The 17,333-nt window shown below is 36.4% G+C and overlaps 2 protein-coding genes across 2 annotated transcripts in view; both read left to right on the top strand.

Moving 5' to 3' along the window:
- LOC127529042 (uncharacterized) overlaps positions 1-17,333 on the top strand; it is a 481,049-nt gene that overhangs the window by 301,480 nt on the left and 162,236 nt on the right. The gene's annotated exons all lie outside the window — the stretch shown is intronic.
- Positions 9,916-17,333, top strand: part of usp44 (ubiquitin specific peptidase 44) — an 88,775-nt gene continuing 81,357 nt past the window's right edge. The window contains exon 1 of the mRNA XM_028813507.2: positions 9,916-10,005. The gene's annotated coding sequence lies outside the window, so the exon portion shown is untranslated. The remainder of the gene's footprint in view (positions 10,006-17,333) is intronic.

Here is a 17,333-nt window from a genome sequence, read left to right as displayed (position 1 = left end):
GACAAAGTACTTACAATTAATGCTTTCAAAATTGCATTCAAAAATCCCCCATACTCTGCTTTATTTTCTGCCAGCCATATTGATCTCTGGTTCCATCTCAAGCACATACAGTTTGTAGACAGAATTTTGCCACCTGCAGGCCTGAAAAGATTTTAAAAATCAGAGAATAGTTTCTGCTGTGTTCTGACAGGTGTGATCATGAAAATCATGGGGGCTTAGGAAGAACAGGACTCATAGGTTGAATCATTGTGCAGACCCCACCTAGCTGTATTGAGGGAAACAAAAAAAAACAAGCATGTAATGTCAAGGTTAGGGGTAGTGAGACATGAATAGCCCGTGCATAAGAACATTAAACTCTTAATGTGCAGAGTAAGAGCAGGTAATAGAAGTATAGACAGCCACAACATGACAGAAGCAGCATCTGAGATTAGGAGGAATATATACATCTTCTAAACCTGCTTATCCAGAGCAGGATCACAGGACACCTGGAGCCTATCCCAGCAGCTTTCGATGCAAGGCAGGAAAAATCCCTGGACAGGGTGCCAGCCTATTGCAACAATACTATATATATGCAATATGAATGACATGGCTGATGTTAAGAACAAAAAAAGTATGATATTTCAACTATCTGTTTTGAGAGATAAAGAAAGATTGAAAAGAGGGAGACAAATATTTTAAAGCATATTTCTGCCACCAGGCTACTTTTACAATATCAGATATTATGAGCTGTGGATGTAAACGTAAAAAAGAAAATAATAATAAATGCAGAATAAATATATATAAATAAATATATAAATAAATATTTTCATCAGTTGGCAGACTCTCTTCATGTACCTACCTGTAGTTCAGTGGAGACATTGCCAACTCAGGAATTTTACAAGGTTTGTATCACTTTGTTGTTAAACAAAAAGCAGAAGTGATTGGTTAGCATCAAGATACTGATCTTGCATGTTGATCGTCAGTCTCTCGATCAGTGCCATTTTATTATCAAAAAGGATTTCTCCTGTGGAAAATAGCAGGTGAATTATTGTCAACAAAACACAGATATCCAAGAAATAAATTGAAACATTACTCACTCATGACTTTTTTATCCATACAGTAAAGATTTTGTTTATCAGCACATTCCAACTTCACCTGAATTACATCTTGATATACAGTACAAAAAGCGCCAAGAAACAGGCAGCTCATCATAACGGACATCACTCTCATATGCAGTTTCAAATTTGGCTTAGTGTGTGCTGCTGTAATATTTTCTGTGTCCATACTGAATCTTGGGATCAGCCAGAGTTACAGCTAACATGCCGTCATTTATGAACAGACTGAAATTCTATAAGGGATTATCTGCATCTAATACTTCTCTCTTTAGTTTTTCAATTTCGGTTTTCTTAATATTTTATTTCAGTTTACGAAAATGTTTCTTTATTAATAGTTTCAGTTTTGATTTTAGTTTTTCGTTAAGTATAATAACCTTGATCTAAGGATCACCTTCTGGGCTTGAATAAGGTATGTATTACCCTGTCAATACGAGAGGGAAAATCACCATTAACTGTACCATCTCTCTTTTCCTCTGCAGCACTGAGAAGACGCTTACTAATGGCAACTAAACCCCACCCACTGCAGCCAAAGTCCCACCTCTTCCGGTTGGTACCACATAAAACCAAGAGCTCCTGGATAATGGTAGTCATTCTCAGAAAAGCAATCCTGTAGAGAGGATCTCCCTGACACAGACCTACTTGAGAGAGACAAATTTTTTTGATAAGCCAAATAGACAGAAGGCACTTAGTACATCTTTTCCCTCTTGTGCCACCGTACACCTATTTCTGTTCTGTTTTTTGGACTATTGCAGTAAACAGGGTGGTCCAGTAGGCACCTCAACTTTTCTTTAAGACTCTTTTGCCTCTGTTTTCCCTTACAATAGAAAAGACTTGCAGAAGAGGCAGAAATAAAACAGAGCAGAAACAGCTGAAAACTGTGTAGCAGTGTACCAGAATATTAAAAGTTAGTATTTCAACCACAGGCTCATTCCGCCACAGTGCAGTAAGAAGCTTCTTCGGGCATCTCTTCTACCTGCTGCCATTAGTGACTTCAGTGTTTCCTCATGACACCTCTTGCTTTACTCCAGCCAGAGACCGTAGGAATAGGATACAGACATCAATATACTGCATACATTTTCGGCATAATATTGATTGTATTTATTGTTTTAATTTATTGTCTTATGTTGTACATACTTTAGTTGGTATCTTTGTATTTTATGTTTTTGCTACAGTATGTATTTGAATTTCCCTTTAGGATTAATAAAATATATCTAATGTAATCTAATCTATAAACCCAAGAACAAAAAGGGTTGATGGAAACAATATTTTTAAAAACTCCTCAATCAGTCCAGCCTCTAAATACTTGCTGACATCCTCTAAACTAAGTTAGACTTAGACATCAACCTTGGTGAACTCACAATTAAAGAAGAAAGTACAATTGAAGAAGTAAAGAAAGTCTTTTTTGTACACTAAACAGTGAAGAAGCACTAATGGAAAGAGTGTGTGGGCAGTGATGCTGACAGTAGAGTGCCAGGAAACACCACACATTCTGTGACAAATTCTAAAAGAGATATGGAAAAGTAAAAAGATGCCAATGGACTGGCAAACTGAAATAAAAGTAACATTTCCATAGAAAGGTGATCTCCAAAATAGAAAAATTCATGGAGAGGCATCATTACTGTCATTTACTTGTAAGATCTTCAGCCATATAATACTGTACATGTTAGGATCACAACAGCTGTGGAAAATACTCACAGACAAGATTAAGCAACCTTTAGAAAAGGAAGATCATGCATTGACCTTTGTCATGACCCAGATTCTGGAACAGATCCATTAATAGAACAGATTGCTATATGTGGTGTTTTCAGATTTTGAGGAAGCTTTTGACAGCATGCACAAGGTCTCACTTTGAAAAACCCCCGGCACTATGGCATACCAAGGAAGATGTTTTATGTTATTAATTCACTTTATACAAATTCTGAATCCAGAGTCATCCACAATAACTAGCTCATGAAACCATATAACATATAATCTGGCATAAAACAGAGATGCATCCTCTCATTTATTATGAATTGACAGCTCTTTTTAGTTTATGCCACAATTTTGAAATTAAGCTGAGGTCTGGACTTTGCTTAGGTCATACATGAACATGAATGTTCTACTGTTTAAGACATTCTGTTCATTCATTCTTATTTCTTGCTTTGCATCATCAAGCTTTTAGTAAGTATCAAGTGACAGACCACTAGTCTGACATCCATCCATCCATCCATCCATTTTCCAACCCACTGAATCCGAACACAGGGTCACGGGAGTCTGTTGGAGCCAATCCCAGCCAACACAGGGCACAAGGCAGGGAACAAACCCCGGGCAGGACGCCAGCCCACCACAGGGCGCACACACACACACACACACACACACACATACACAAACACACACTAGGGCCAATTTAGAATTGCCAATCCACCTAACCTGCACGTCTTTGGACTGTGGGAGGAAACCGGAGCTCCCAGAGGAAACCCACGCAGACACGGGGAGAACATGCAAACTCCACGCAGGGAGGACCCGGGAAGCGAACCCAGGTCCCCCAACTGCAAGGCAGCAGCGCTACCCACTGAGCCACCGTGCCGCCCTAATCTGACATAATCTTGTAAAATCTCTTAATATAATTTTGCATGCATTGTTTCCTCTATGGCAGCAAGCTATACAAGCCCTCAAGGCAGCAAAGTTTCCTTATTTGTTGTTACCCTGGGGTTCTTCTTAACCTCTTTCAACACTGCACACTGCACTTGGCCATAATTTTTGCAGGACATACTCTATTAAGTAGAGAATCAAAACACTACTGAGTTTCTTCCATTTGAAGACTCTTTATTTTACCATGTACTGTTGAACACCATAGCTCTAGAAGTGTTTTTATAGCATTTTCCAGTTTTATGCATCTACAGTTTACAATTCTTGATATAAGGTTCTCTAATATTTCTTTTAGTAAGGTATGGTTCAAATAAATATTTTTTGGAGAACAGACTCTGTCAGTTAACATACTTATATGTTTAACTGCAAAACCTAAATCCAACCTAGATTCAGTTTTAACAAAATGAGTGTTATGCAGATTGTGTTTGTCTATTATTATGACTTACTTGAATATCAGACAACATTGTCATGAGTGCTTAAAGCAGAAATCCAGGTAATTTAAAATGGTTCACCAATTTGTTCTTGTAACAATGTCATTTTCTTTTCTAATAAATAAATTTACATTTCAGAAGAAACAATAAGGTTTGAAATTAGAAAAATGTGAATTCCATCAATATAATGTTATTTTTAGGATATCAAGTATTTGATCAAGGATTAAGTAGGCCTGCAAAAGTCCAAGTGACACCTACTTCTATCAAGCTAGTGCAATGATTTAAAGGATTTGCCCATTATTACACACGCTTTATTATATTTTTACAATACTGTTATTAATAGTATGAATTTTACCAAGAACCTTTTTTATCATGACTGATTTCAGTTACCCTGATTGCATTTTACAATTACATGCCACGCCAAACTCGGCTACGGTTTTAATTGGCTACAATTAAAAGAGTAAAAACCTGAGCTGAACCATAACATTACCTACTTCTTTTTGCTTACAGTTTCATTTCATTATATGTGTATTATGTATGCAGTCTGTCTTTAATCAATATGACTTTAATTATATAACAAGCTTATTATTTAGTGATAGAAGGAAGCCCTGATAGAGGCCATGCATGCCCAGGCAAAGAGTGCCTTTCTCAAAATAAAGTAAACTGCTGTACATGGAAAAATCATCACAAGGAAAACACAAAGTACAAAATAAACTGAAAAACAATGATTTATTAATGTCTTGGTGATGCTAGTAAAGAGTCTGCCTTCATGTGCCCCTGAATTAGAGTATATAGGTTCTATAATGAATCCATGGGTGTAAATACCATATATACTGTAGAAATGCATCATTCCACACCATATTCAAGCCTATTTTATCTAGTTTAGGAAAGCAGTAGGCTGGAACGTATGCCAGCAGCACTGGACAGAGTACCAGTCCATCACAGGGCGCATTTATGTACTATGCATACCTACACTCATTTGCCGGTTAACTTAATCAACATATCTTTAAGGGATGTGGGAGGAAAATCTATGTAAACACGAGGGGAATTTACAAGCTGTCTTATTATGTACACCTATCTTGCGCTGGATAAGGCTACCCCCGCCACCCTCAAAACAGCTTGAATTCTTTGAGTCATGGATTGAACAAAGTGCTCTAAATATTACTAGTGTTCCATGCTGACTCAACAGCATTACACAATTTCTATAAGTTTTTTCTGCCATACTTTTCTCCTGCAAATCTTTCATTCCACCTTTTGGATACAAATCTTGAGATTCTGCAAGCCATGAACTAATTTTACATGATGCATGCTTCATGACATGGCACATCATCCACCTGGAAGTATTTATTTCAAAAGGTTTAGGCTTCAGCTACAAAGAAATATTCATTATGCAGCAAGATATTCAACAATACCTAGATATGCTTTACATTCAAATGACACAAAATTGGCATAAGATGCCATTACACTACAGCCAACAGCCTGGATTAATGCTGATGAAGAATTTGCAGACCAGTATACATTTTTCTAATGTTAATTTATTCAGTTTTGGTGATTACATAGCAACTGCTGCCTCAGCTTCCTATTGTAAGGTTACATGAGTGGAATGTGGTGTGATTTTCTGCACCTGTAGCACACTCTTTAATTCCTAGCAGAAAAGCAATTCTCATTTGTTACAACTTTGTATTATGTGGTGCAGTGCTTGCGCTGCTGCTTTGCAGTAAGGAGATTGTGGGTTTGCTTCCCAGTCCTCCCTGTGTGGAGAGAGCTTTGAGAAGGGAGAAAAGTGCTATATAAATGTAAAGAATTATTATTATTATTATTATTATTATTATAGGCATATCTAGCTTCTAGAGATGGAAAATCTATTCAATGAGTTAGTATGCTTTTTGTTAGAATGTCCTGTTTGATCAGTGCGTGCTCAACTGAAGTATACTGTATATGTATAAAGCAATTAGACTTACAGACAACCGTAATGTACTATTAATTCATATTCACCTTTGAATAAAGTGGTGCAAATTTACACTGCAAACAAATGCTATATGTGCTTCAGAGTAAAGGCAGGCTATAAGAGGTTTCTACCAGTAATATATTCCAGTTTTGGCTGTATGACAACTAATAAATCATGATAATCCATGTAACACTTAAATTAGTAAAGTATGAGTTAGCTGTTCGGGTGTAGGAGGCAAAGGTCTCACTGAATATAATAAAAGGTATACTTTGGAAACAAATATTGCTCAATATCTATTCTGGAAGAATAATTTTAGGGTAACATAGCATTCATCTTAAAGAAATAGCATAAAGGGTTAATAAATGTGGGAAAGCAAATAAAGGTCAAGTGAATAACAAAATAACAAAATGTACACTGAAATATAAGAATTGGTTTAGGAAAAATACTGAGATGGTCAGTAAATAAAGAATGTACCAGAAGAAAGGTTAATGTAATATACAAAATGTACTGAAGGATAAATAAGAAATCAGCAGATGTACTATAAGCAACAAGAATGGACAAGTGTTATGTGCACAGAAATTTCAAGGGTGGCAGCTCATCTCTAAAGGTATAAGAAGAACCAGAATATAATATAATAGGCTTTTATTTTATATAAATCATTTGGGTGTAAACCAATGAGCCAACCAGAGTAAAATGTATGCATTGATTGATACTGTATGTAAATTGAACAGTTTATAAAATGAACCTCTATCCTTTGTTTCTGTGACTATTCTGATCATACTGTAACAGACTGCTTTTGAAGAATGCTCCCGCCAAGGCATTTTGCTGAGGAGTAATTAAAAGATACAATGAACCGCTTTTCTCCTGCCTGATTACTGAATTGTCCTGTTAGAGGATGTTTCTTTCTTTATAATAAGATGTTAAATTTTGACCACACTATCGGAAGATATTTTTTAAACATTTGCTATTACTTTTTAAATGTGTTTTGACATATGGACAAACCAAGTATTATCAATTGGTCAAATCAAATATTACCCATTTTCCATTACAGGATCAAGAGAAGCCATTATGTGTAATTTTATATTCATTCCATTTTCAAATCCAATTTAGAGGGTATGCCACTTTTCTGACAGAAAGTACTGTAAGAACAAACCCTCTAGGTGCCAGTCATTCTGCAAAACGTTCAATCATATGGGGCCAAATGGGATGAAAACACTCCCCAGAGACAAACTACTCAAGATTGAGGATAAATTGTAAACCCCATAGAGACTAAATGCAAGCCAGGATTGGAACTTTGTTTTTGGAAGTTTTTGGAAGCTGTAGTGGGGATTATTGCACTACTGCAGCATATGATGTGATAGTTATTTTTTTTTCTATTCAACCAAATTAATATTACTGCATTCTTAAAAATTGCAATTCCAATTATAAGCCATATACTAATTACAGTATAAATGAATTGCATTTCAAATATAAAGCAAAATGGCATGTCTTTCTGCTGGGTTCTGCAATCCAGTTTCTGGCTGATTGACTGTGCCAATTGGCCCTGCAGTGTTCTCTACACCCTTAGGTGTGTGCGCGCATTGTGCAACCTGAATTTACACTGCTGTAGTTTTTTTTTTTTTCAATCATACGTTTGCACGACCCTAAGCAGCACATGCTAGCAAAGAAGTATGAAAAGTCAAGTACCATTTGCTTCCTTAAAGGTAGTCACAGTAATTAGAAAGAACAAATAACAGAAATAAATATAAGAATTCATTATTCACAATACATTGATTTTCCACCACTGCTGAGGAGGACAAATGTTAATTTGAAAAAAGCCACTAAGGAAGCCTACCTGTATGTGTGCCACTTACTCTTTGTAGAAAAAAAAAGCCAGAAGTGTGATGCTTATGCTTCAAAGAAGCTTAAAATTTTGCTGCAGAAAGAACAGGTAGATACACAGAAAACAATGGTTCTAATTGTTTGCTCCCCTTGCTCTTGAGTTGTGCCATAGGAGTAGTCTGCATATTTGTTCTATGTTAGTGTGACTTGCCCTTTACACCTAAAAATCTATTTGATTCTAAACTCTTTCAATTTAGGCAGGTCATAGCCAACATATCCTTAACAGTGGGTGGTTGCAAGACTATCACTAGTCATTAGCAAAAGATGAATAGATTATTAGCAAGTTAATTTTTATATTACAGAAGTCTGCACACATATAGGACATAGTGGGTATAGTCCCACCAGAATTTGCATGCCAAAAATACCACTGATGAGGAGATGGAAGCCCTTATTAGGCTATTCACTTCTGGTGCTTTTCCAGCCATCCAGAGAGCTTTTCTGGGTAACCCTTGTTCCCATGGAGACTCCTGCAACACTACATTTCCCAGAATCCCCAGTTTGAAACCTAACTATTGTAGACAAGCAACGCTATTAGCTAATGCAACACTGCTGCCTTCTATCGGCCAAGAGAGGTATTGCTGATAAAGCAAAGGGACATTTCTCAGCCCAGAGAGAAGCATCTGGTTGAAGAGCTGCAGCGCCTCGATGTCATCGCACGCAGCTCAAAGACAGAAATTTATATACGCACGACCGAACTTTTATACATATGGCTAGGAAAGTACATCGAACCGCTATTACAGAAAGCTAAAGTATGTACAGTTAAAAAATTGCAATGGTTAAATTCCTAGTTAGGTGTAAAGTTTATGTCATGAACAAAGTGGATACTGTCCGCACACTAAACCCCAAGCTTAAACTTGACACCATGGCGCTGCGGCTCTGCAAATAAATCATGCTGGAGTCCAGCCCTGAAGCAAAATACCTCGAAGGTTGGACAGTCTTCTATTCTTGACTCATTGATGTCGAGTCATTATTTCCTAGCATATTTACAACGCATGGTATTTTGTCTGCATATTCTACGTTGCATTTCAAAAGCATTGATTATTTAGTATTGTGCGACGAAAAGGAACTAGCTATGACTAGTAATATATAAAATAATAGTTTGAAATTGACATGTATAACTTGAAATCGCGTGTACATCTATTGTATCAAACCATATATAAAAATAATTTTATACTGCACCTTTTATATTTATTGCCGTACATCCACCACAGCTTATTAGCCGTCTGGTACTGGACAGAGAATACTTTTGTACCAATTGTCGTAAAAGAAAATATTAGCATGGTACCTGCGTGAAATCTTTTATTATTGAACTTCAGGAGACGTAAAGGCTAAATATCTTAATGTATTGAACAATTGATGTACAACTTTTTCGTAGACAAACTATGCAACTTAACACATTTGAACGCTTGTAGGTTTAGTCGTTTTCTCAAAGTTGCACACAATATAGGAACATTTAAAAGAAATCAACGAGTTTATCTTATCTGCCAACTGCACAGCGTCTGACTCTAGTGCACCCTTATGGAATCATCGGCTCTGTCACTCAGAAAGCCTAACTCAGACTCCCTCATGTTCCATATGAATCTGCACGAGACATCACAGAATATATGAACTGTCAGTATTGCGAGAAAAAAGGACACAAAAAACGACTTAATTTGAATATTCTGATTAGTTTCGTTAATAATTGATCACTTTGCCCTGGCTTCCTTTGGAGACATGGATCATTTATAAAGTGCAGCCATGTACAAAAAAACACAAAGAGGAGTAAAATAATTAAGTTATACTTTAAATTGGTAAAGAAGTACTCGATTTTTTTTTCCGAAATCAGATTCCTTAACGAAGTGCCATCTTAACAGTCGCCTGTCACACATGCCAATCACCTCTGCCCGGGAAAATGACGTCAGATAGGCAGCCCTTGCGTGACGTCACGGGAAGACGCAAAGACTGTAGGCTCCACGCGCCCGTCAATGTGAGCAGACAAGATGGCGATGGTGTGAGTGTCACTGGGATATGTGCCGTATCGTAGGTACGTTAGCTTTGTTCCTTTCATTAAGCGGGACACACAGTTCACATTTCACCCCATTTCTGGTGTATGTAAAAGATGACGAGTATTCTTCCCTGATCGCCGAAGTTTTTTTTTTTATTTTTTGGAAGGGGCAGCAGCGATTTGGGTAGATCGGTCCGAGGTGCGTGTCATGAATCTCTGCCACAGCATCACGGCGGGCAGGTCGGGGTGCCATAGTTCAGAAGGGTGTCTGAAGCACATTCTGCCCTCTGAGAACTGCCGCCGAGTGGCTGTATCACTGGACTATAATCGCTCTGATTGTCGAGCTTGGTTAGGGGGTGGAGTTGTTTTATGAGGGGTTCAGTCTCCATTTCTAAGAACGGGGGGCTGCTCGCATTTGTTCTTTTATTTCCAGCGAGGAAACCGTGCGCCCGTGTCGCTGGTAGTGCTCGTTTTCATATCTTACATTCTGTATGTATTCTCTCAGCTTTTGTGTTGTTTCTTTGGAGACAGAGCAATAGCCTTTATGTTTACTAAAATAAAACATGTTTTGCAAGTTTACTCATCAGCTTTCGTGGCGCGCGGAGCCAGCAATCCACCTGCCACTTCACGGCTAGAGTGCGAGACAGTGATTAGTCGCATGCGCTGGACGTGACAAGAGTAATTTTAGAGAGCGGCAGCTCCTGGCCAGGATTTGGGGCGATTTAACACCTGGTGTTCAACATGTTACCTTCATTCTTATTTTAGTTTTTTTAAAGCGCCTTTTCCAGTATCTAGTGTCACAGGGCAGTTTATAAAGAAACAAATTCAAAAGCAGTGAATCACAATTGTACCATTCTTTAAGTGATTATAGAGCTTGCAAAGAAAGTCTAGAAAAAACACTTAGAAATTGAGCTGCTTATATACATATATTTCTGGTAAGATTACTATACACAGTGGAATGATGCAACCAAAGGAAAGGTGTTATAAAAATAAGTAAAACGGTCAAGATTAAGAAAGGGAGCATTATAATAGAAAGTAAGCTGGCCCAGTGCCCTCTGTGGGCAAGTGAGCCTGCAAATGTTTCCTGCCTATTGGTACACTATGGAAAGTTTGAATGATGTTCCAATACTGAAAAACTGTACATTTCTAGCTCATTTGGAGTGATGAGGGACAGTAATAGAAAGAAGGAGGTTGAACAGGTTGTTTGTAGCAAAAGAAAGTCAGTGGTCAGAGCAAAGTACAGTAGTATAGATATACCAGGAGACACAATGACAGGAACATGATTTCAGATCCTAAAACAGTCACCTTTGAGTTTGAACATTCTTTTCACACTCTGTGTTGGCTTTATCCCATGTTTCAAAAATGTATCTACCAGGCTGATTGATAACAATAGGCTGGTGTTTTGTGAGTGAGTGTGACATCCCATTTTGATTCTTAGCCCTTGTGTTTCACCCAGTGCTACCAGGTTAGTGATGGTCCACCAGCAAACCAGTAATTGAAAAAAGTTATTTCACAAAACAGATTAAAAGGTAATTTTGCACTCACTAGCATCCAAAATAATGATCAGAGCAGCCTAGTAGTGACCATTTTTGAAAACCTAATTAAAATTGTTTACCCCTGCTGCTGCTCATTTAAGGCTGTTATGACAAAAAGGCTTTATTTCTAGGAAAATAACTTTTTTTTTCTTCTTTCTGCCTTCAGTCTATGCAGATTTATTCTGCACTGTAGTCTGCTTAGACCCCTTTACTGCCCCTTTTGACTCTCTAGCATAGAATTCATAGTATAGGGTTTAAGCCAGAATGGGCTGGTGCATTAGGTTAATGCCCAGTGACTCTATTTAGAAAATGCCTACTTTATCCTGTTATACCAATAAACTGTATTGGTGTTTGTTCACTTTTTATCTTAGTACATATTCCAATATAGCTCATAGGTTCTTGCAGATTCATTATGTTCAAATAGAAATTTGTAAGCAAGTTCAAATGGATGCCATATGGATTAAATTAGGACCTCTTAATAATAAGAGAAACAGAATAAGTAGAAGTAAACGTTAACAGTTAGACATGGGTGTTTATAAGGGTGTTTTGTTTTTTTTTTGCAATTAGTGGTCAGAAGTTGCTTCTAAGTGTACAGCAATTGTGGGAATTGTTTTAATTTATATATTTTATACTGCGTACTGGAGAGATTTATGCACAGAAGGATGAAAGGCTTCAAAGTTGAATATGTGATGACTCAGGTGTGTGTTTTTCAAGCCAGGTTTAGGCATCATAGAATGCTGCAATGAAAGTTTAATAAAATTACAAGACAAACAGCATAAAGTGGTATTCTAGATTGCTTTTTATAAGCCAGAAGAGTCCTGTCAAGTGAATAGTTAAGTAGACAAAAACATACTGTATCCTAACCTTCTCAGAAATAACATGGTCAACATACTATCAACATTTTGCTACTGTTGTTGTATGAAATCCAGAATAGGTAATATTATTCACTTTTGTTCATTTATAGAATGTCCCTAACTGTATCTGGGATGTCACAACTATAATATCATAATGAGATTAGGCAAGCTATATGTAAGGAGAATTATGATGAAATAGGATCTGAGATGGTGGTCTGGCAGACGTTTAGTAAAAGTTATAATAAATGGGTGATTCACTTTGATTCCTGTATGAACAACCACAGCCTTATACTGTAGTTTTCAAAGATAAATTGTTTATAAAGCATTTGATTGTTATACAGGTTAAGTATCCCTAATTTGGAATGCCTGGGACCAGATGTATTTTGGATTTTGAATATTTTTGGAATATTTGCATATTCATAATGAGATATCTTGGAGACATATGTGATCATGTAGGGAAATGCAGCCAAACCAGCTAAAAAAAAATCATGTCACTGAGCCCTTATTATAATGTGTGTTGACTTGACAAACATATTAAATCTGAAAAGTGATTAATATGATGTATAGACTCTATTTTAGTTCCCTTTTAAGAGGGCCATAGCTGTGTATTTGCACTGAAGAACATTTTTTGGTTTTTGATCAGTTTTTATCAGCTACTAGTCATTTCTCACTGAACTGGCCAACAGGTCAGGAATACCTCAGCTAACCTTCACTCCATCATGCCCACTGTGCTGGAAGACAATAACCAATTTTCCTAACATAATCAGATCAATTTACTAAACTCGTATTGCAATAAGGGCACCTAGCGAGAATGACACTGCTTTTGCTAATTGTAAGCAGTGATATCCCATTAATGTTATCTGCAGTTTTAATGGTGCTGCACAACACTTTTGAACCTGTGTAGGTTTTATTGTGTTGATCCATGGGTGACTAAGCTTGTCAACTGTGTTTCATTGCACCCCCTAACCCGATCATATGTCATTTTTTTGCCTACAATTGACCACAACCAAAACCATTGGTATCGTCAGTCATGTGTCATTTCTTCATAGCACACTAAATTTCACAGGACCCCCCTTTCTCTCTGAAATAATAAATCTGTTTTGAATCTGCATATATTTTATTCACGTCCACCTTTTGGCATATGCATATTTTAATGCTTGATTCCAAGTAGAGTTTTATAAGAGAGACTCCTGGTATGGAATTTTCCACTTGTGGCACCATGTTGGCACTCAGAAAATTTACAATTTTAGAGTATTTCAGATTTTGGAATTTTGGATTAGGGATACACAACCTGTACATATACAGACCTATTGTCAGTGTTGGTTTTTAGCTCATTTACTTTTATGTTGGATGGTTAGATTGCTTATTCATTTAAGTAGTTTTGCCAGATTATGTTTGTATACAAAGGTATGGCTATTAGTTGTCAGGATGGATCATTTTTACCCACATCACTTAGATACCTGTTAGAATAATGTGCATTTCTAAACTGGTCCCATATGAATGACTAAGCCCTGTGATGAACTTGTGCCCCATCCTGTGCTGATTCCGGTCTTGCATCCAGTCATTAAAGCAATTTGTGATTTATTTTATAACTCTGTAGTCACCAGGCAGAAAATGATATGAACAGGTGTATTATGAATAATCACTGTCAGTCATTTAATGGTCATATGATTTATTGAAGTCTTCTTTTTTCTTGTAATACTGTTTGTATATTTATATATTTTGTAGTGGATGTTAAATGGTCTGCCAGAGTCAGAGGAGTATGTGTTGGTGAGTCATTTTGTACCCAAAAGAAAAACCTGTTACCTCTGGCATTTGGAACTGTGATTATTTTTACATAACTGATATAAAAGATACCCTTGCATTTTCAAAGTGGTTGTTCAGATACATTTGCCTTAATATGTTTATTGCTTGCAGCCAGGTTGGTAATATTTGCCAGAAGTTTAGAAAGGCATTAAAGCGTTCTTGGTTGATGCTTATTTCTTATAGCGTCTAACAACTTGTGTAGGGGTCCAATTGTTAGCTAAATATAGCAGTACTGTATACAAGTAGATATAGTTTTTTTTATATGTCAATATATTTTGTTCTGGTAAGTTTAATATACATTTAATTGACATAATATGTTTAATAATTTAAATTAAAATTAACCACATATATGGTATCGCAAACATCTGATTATGTGCTAGATATAAAAATAGCATGTTGCATGGCAATGAAAAGTGTTGCAATCTTTTTATAAGTATCTTCATTTTCGATGCAAAGTGGCCCCTTTCTAAATGTGCTTCTGTAATAAAGTGATTTTACTTATATTCTGTCTTTTTACAATGTGCTTTATATGACATATTAGCATAAAAGCAGTACGCCAGAAGTGCTGCTAATGCTGACACTGATAACTGGTTGCTAATGATACTTGGTCAGTGTTTGAGTGATACACACTCTTACTGCTGCTTTTCTTTCCCCTGATTATTTCTGCTTTGTCAAATTTAAGTGGTTTCATTGGTGTGCCAGAATCAGTAATACCTACAGTAGCTGCAAATTAAAAACCCTTATCAAAGGTTCTTTTAGTTTTTTTTTATATTTAGTTTGAGTTAATTGTGAAATATCAGAAACCATGTTTGCTTTCCTTTTTTTTAACCCGTGTAATGAAGTCATTTCCTATGCTTAATTACATGGAACACAAAGCACACATTTCAACATTAAAAGTAAAACCCTTTGTCTGCTCGTCAGATTATCTGCAGAACATTAATTACGTATCTTGCATAAATTATAGTAATTGTCTGACTGGTTATGCATTTTTTTCTTAGTATCTCTGCATTGCATCAGTATATATAAAATATAAGGGAAGATGTTGGGGGGAAAAAAACAAAATAAACAATGCCTCACATATCAATATATTTACCAGCCAACTGCTGTGTTTCTGTGGTAAAACCATTTGTTTGTGTCTTGTGTTTTACAGGGTGTATTTCCAAGTACTTAATTTTGTTTTGTTGCTTTGCCAAAACAATATATTTTTTGTTGTTTTATTTTTATATCCCATATGATTACAACACCACACCTGTATGTTTAAGACTGAAGGATATTGTGACTTATGTTTTGGGTGTGGTCTTTTGCCTTTGACAATTTTAAAGTAAGTTCTTATAAGTATGGTTTAACAATGTAAATGTTAATTCTTTAGATTCATATTTTAATCATCACAGTGGTGTAGCATTTAGTAAAGGTGCCTCAAAGTCCTGAGTTTGACTTATGTCCTGGGCAATCTTAGAGTGGAGCTTGCACATACTTCCCATGTCTACAGGTGAACATATTTTCTCTGCACACCTGAAAGACAGGCAGCTTTGGTTAACTGTCAACTCAAAATTGACCCTGGAGTAAGTGAGACTGAGTGTATACTTGAGTGATCTGTTTATCTGGACTGGCAACCAACTGCTCCAGAGTTAATTCCAGTCTTGTGTCCTGTGCATACAGGACACTCTCTAGTCTTACAGCCATTAAGTGGATTTTATGATGGATGGAGGAGACTTGTTATATTAATCTTAAAAAGACTATTTAAATAAAACCTAATAAGCTTGTTAAGTAAGTTCACATTTTTAAAATGTGTTCAAAGTTGGGTTATTTAAATATAAAAACGCAAAGTTTTTTCATCTGAAACTTCTGTAGATCTTTTGGAAGCCACCAAGGGGGCAAGTATCATTTTCTGCTGACCCTAATGATTGCTAAACTGTTACAGAAGAGTGTTTTGGCATACATGGCAGTGTGACATTGTGCACACATAGTATAGGTAGTAAAAGGAGCCATTCTGTTTTTAACTCTGGTAGTAGTGTTCTTATGCTTGCTGGTTGGTACAGCGTCTTAACAGAGCAGGTGAGATTTAAATGTGCTGTAGTGTCTGCAGTCTCATATTTTCTTCACTTACCTACATCACACCTGCATTGTTCAGTTTAAAGCTGTACTGCTGTAATGTCTGATGTCAGCTGCCAATTGTATTACTGTGAGATGAGGTTCAGATGAGTGGGGTTGGATAAATACATAATTGTATTAAGTCATGGCAAACTGGCAGAGAACGTAAATTATACCGTGCACAACTTTTAAGTAGTAGTGAACTGTAAAACTTCCTGCATTGTTCTTTATTCATTCCCATGCACCCATGTACTTATCAGCTTCCATACAAACTTTGCACAGAGGGTGTTTCATGGTATGGTAAATGCCTCTGCCTACAAAACGAAAAGCCTCACTGGTTGGCAAGCACTTTGACTGGTTTTGGCAAGCTCACTCATTTATTTATCTAGTTATTGTACTTTTTTGTGTGCTATTTCCTTTTCTCCATTTAAGTCCAGTACAAACAGCTAATGTTCTAAAGTTGTATTATATTACTGATCTTATTTGTTTTCATGCATGCTTTACAAAGCGATGAAAAGTGCTAATTAATTCTGTAAATAAAAGCTTAGTTCTGTCTCTATTATAACACCATCACTTGAAACTTACAAATGTGCATTTTCTAAGTTTCTTATTGTTTTCTTTTACATGCTTCTTGTAGGCATTTGCATGTCTTCAAAAAGGCAAATTTCTGTTATATGTACCTTTTTGTATTCAGTATTACTAAATCAATAGGACAGATATTTAAAACGTTTACAAATGAGAGAAGATCATTAGGTATATATGGATAGCTAATAGCTAAGTTGTTTTAATGTTCACTTCCACTAAATGACAAAATATTTTTTTCCATGTTCTCAAGGTTCTATGTTAAAAAGTGCTATCTGACTAAATACACTTACCCTCAGTTTCCACCAGTTCCCTCAGGTGAATGATTCACTGTATCGATAGCTTTGGGAATTTGAAATTCATAATTGGCATTTTTGCCATTGATATTCTAATTGTGACTATTTACTTTTCATTAATAGAATTACAATGAAATACTGTGTATATTTCAATAACATTTTGACACGCATATTTTTTGTTGCAAACTGCATAGTCTGTATAC

Source organism: Erpetoichthys calabaricus, chromosome 1 (assembly GCF_900747795.2).
Source record: "Erpetoichthys calabaricus chromosome 1, fErpCal1.3, whole genome shotgun sequence".
Classification (NCBI taxonomy): Eukaryota; Metazoa; Chordata; class Cladistia; order Polypteriformes; family Polypteridae; genus Erpetoichthys; species Erpetoichthys calabaricus.
This window is presented reverse-complemented; position numbering and strand designations above follow the sequence as displayed.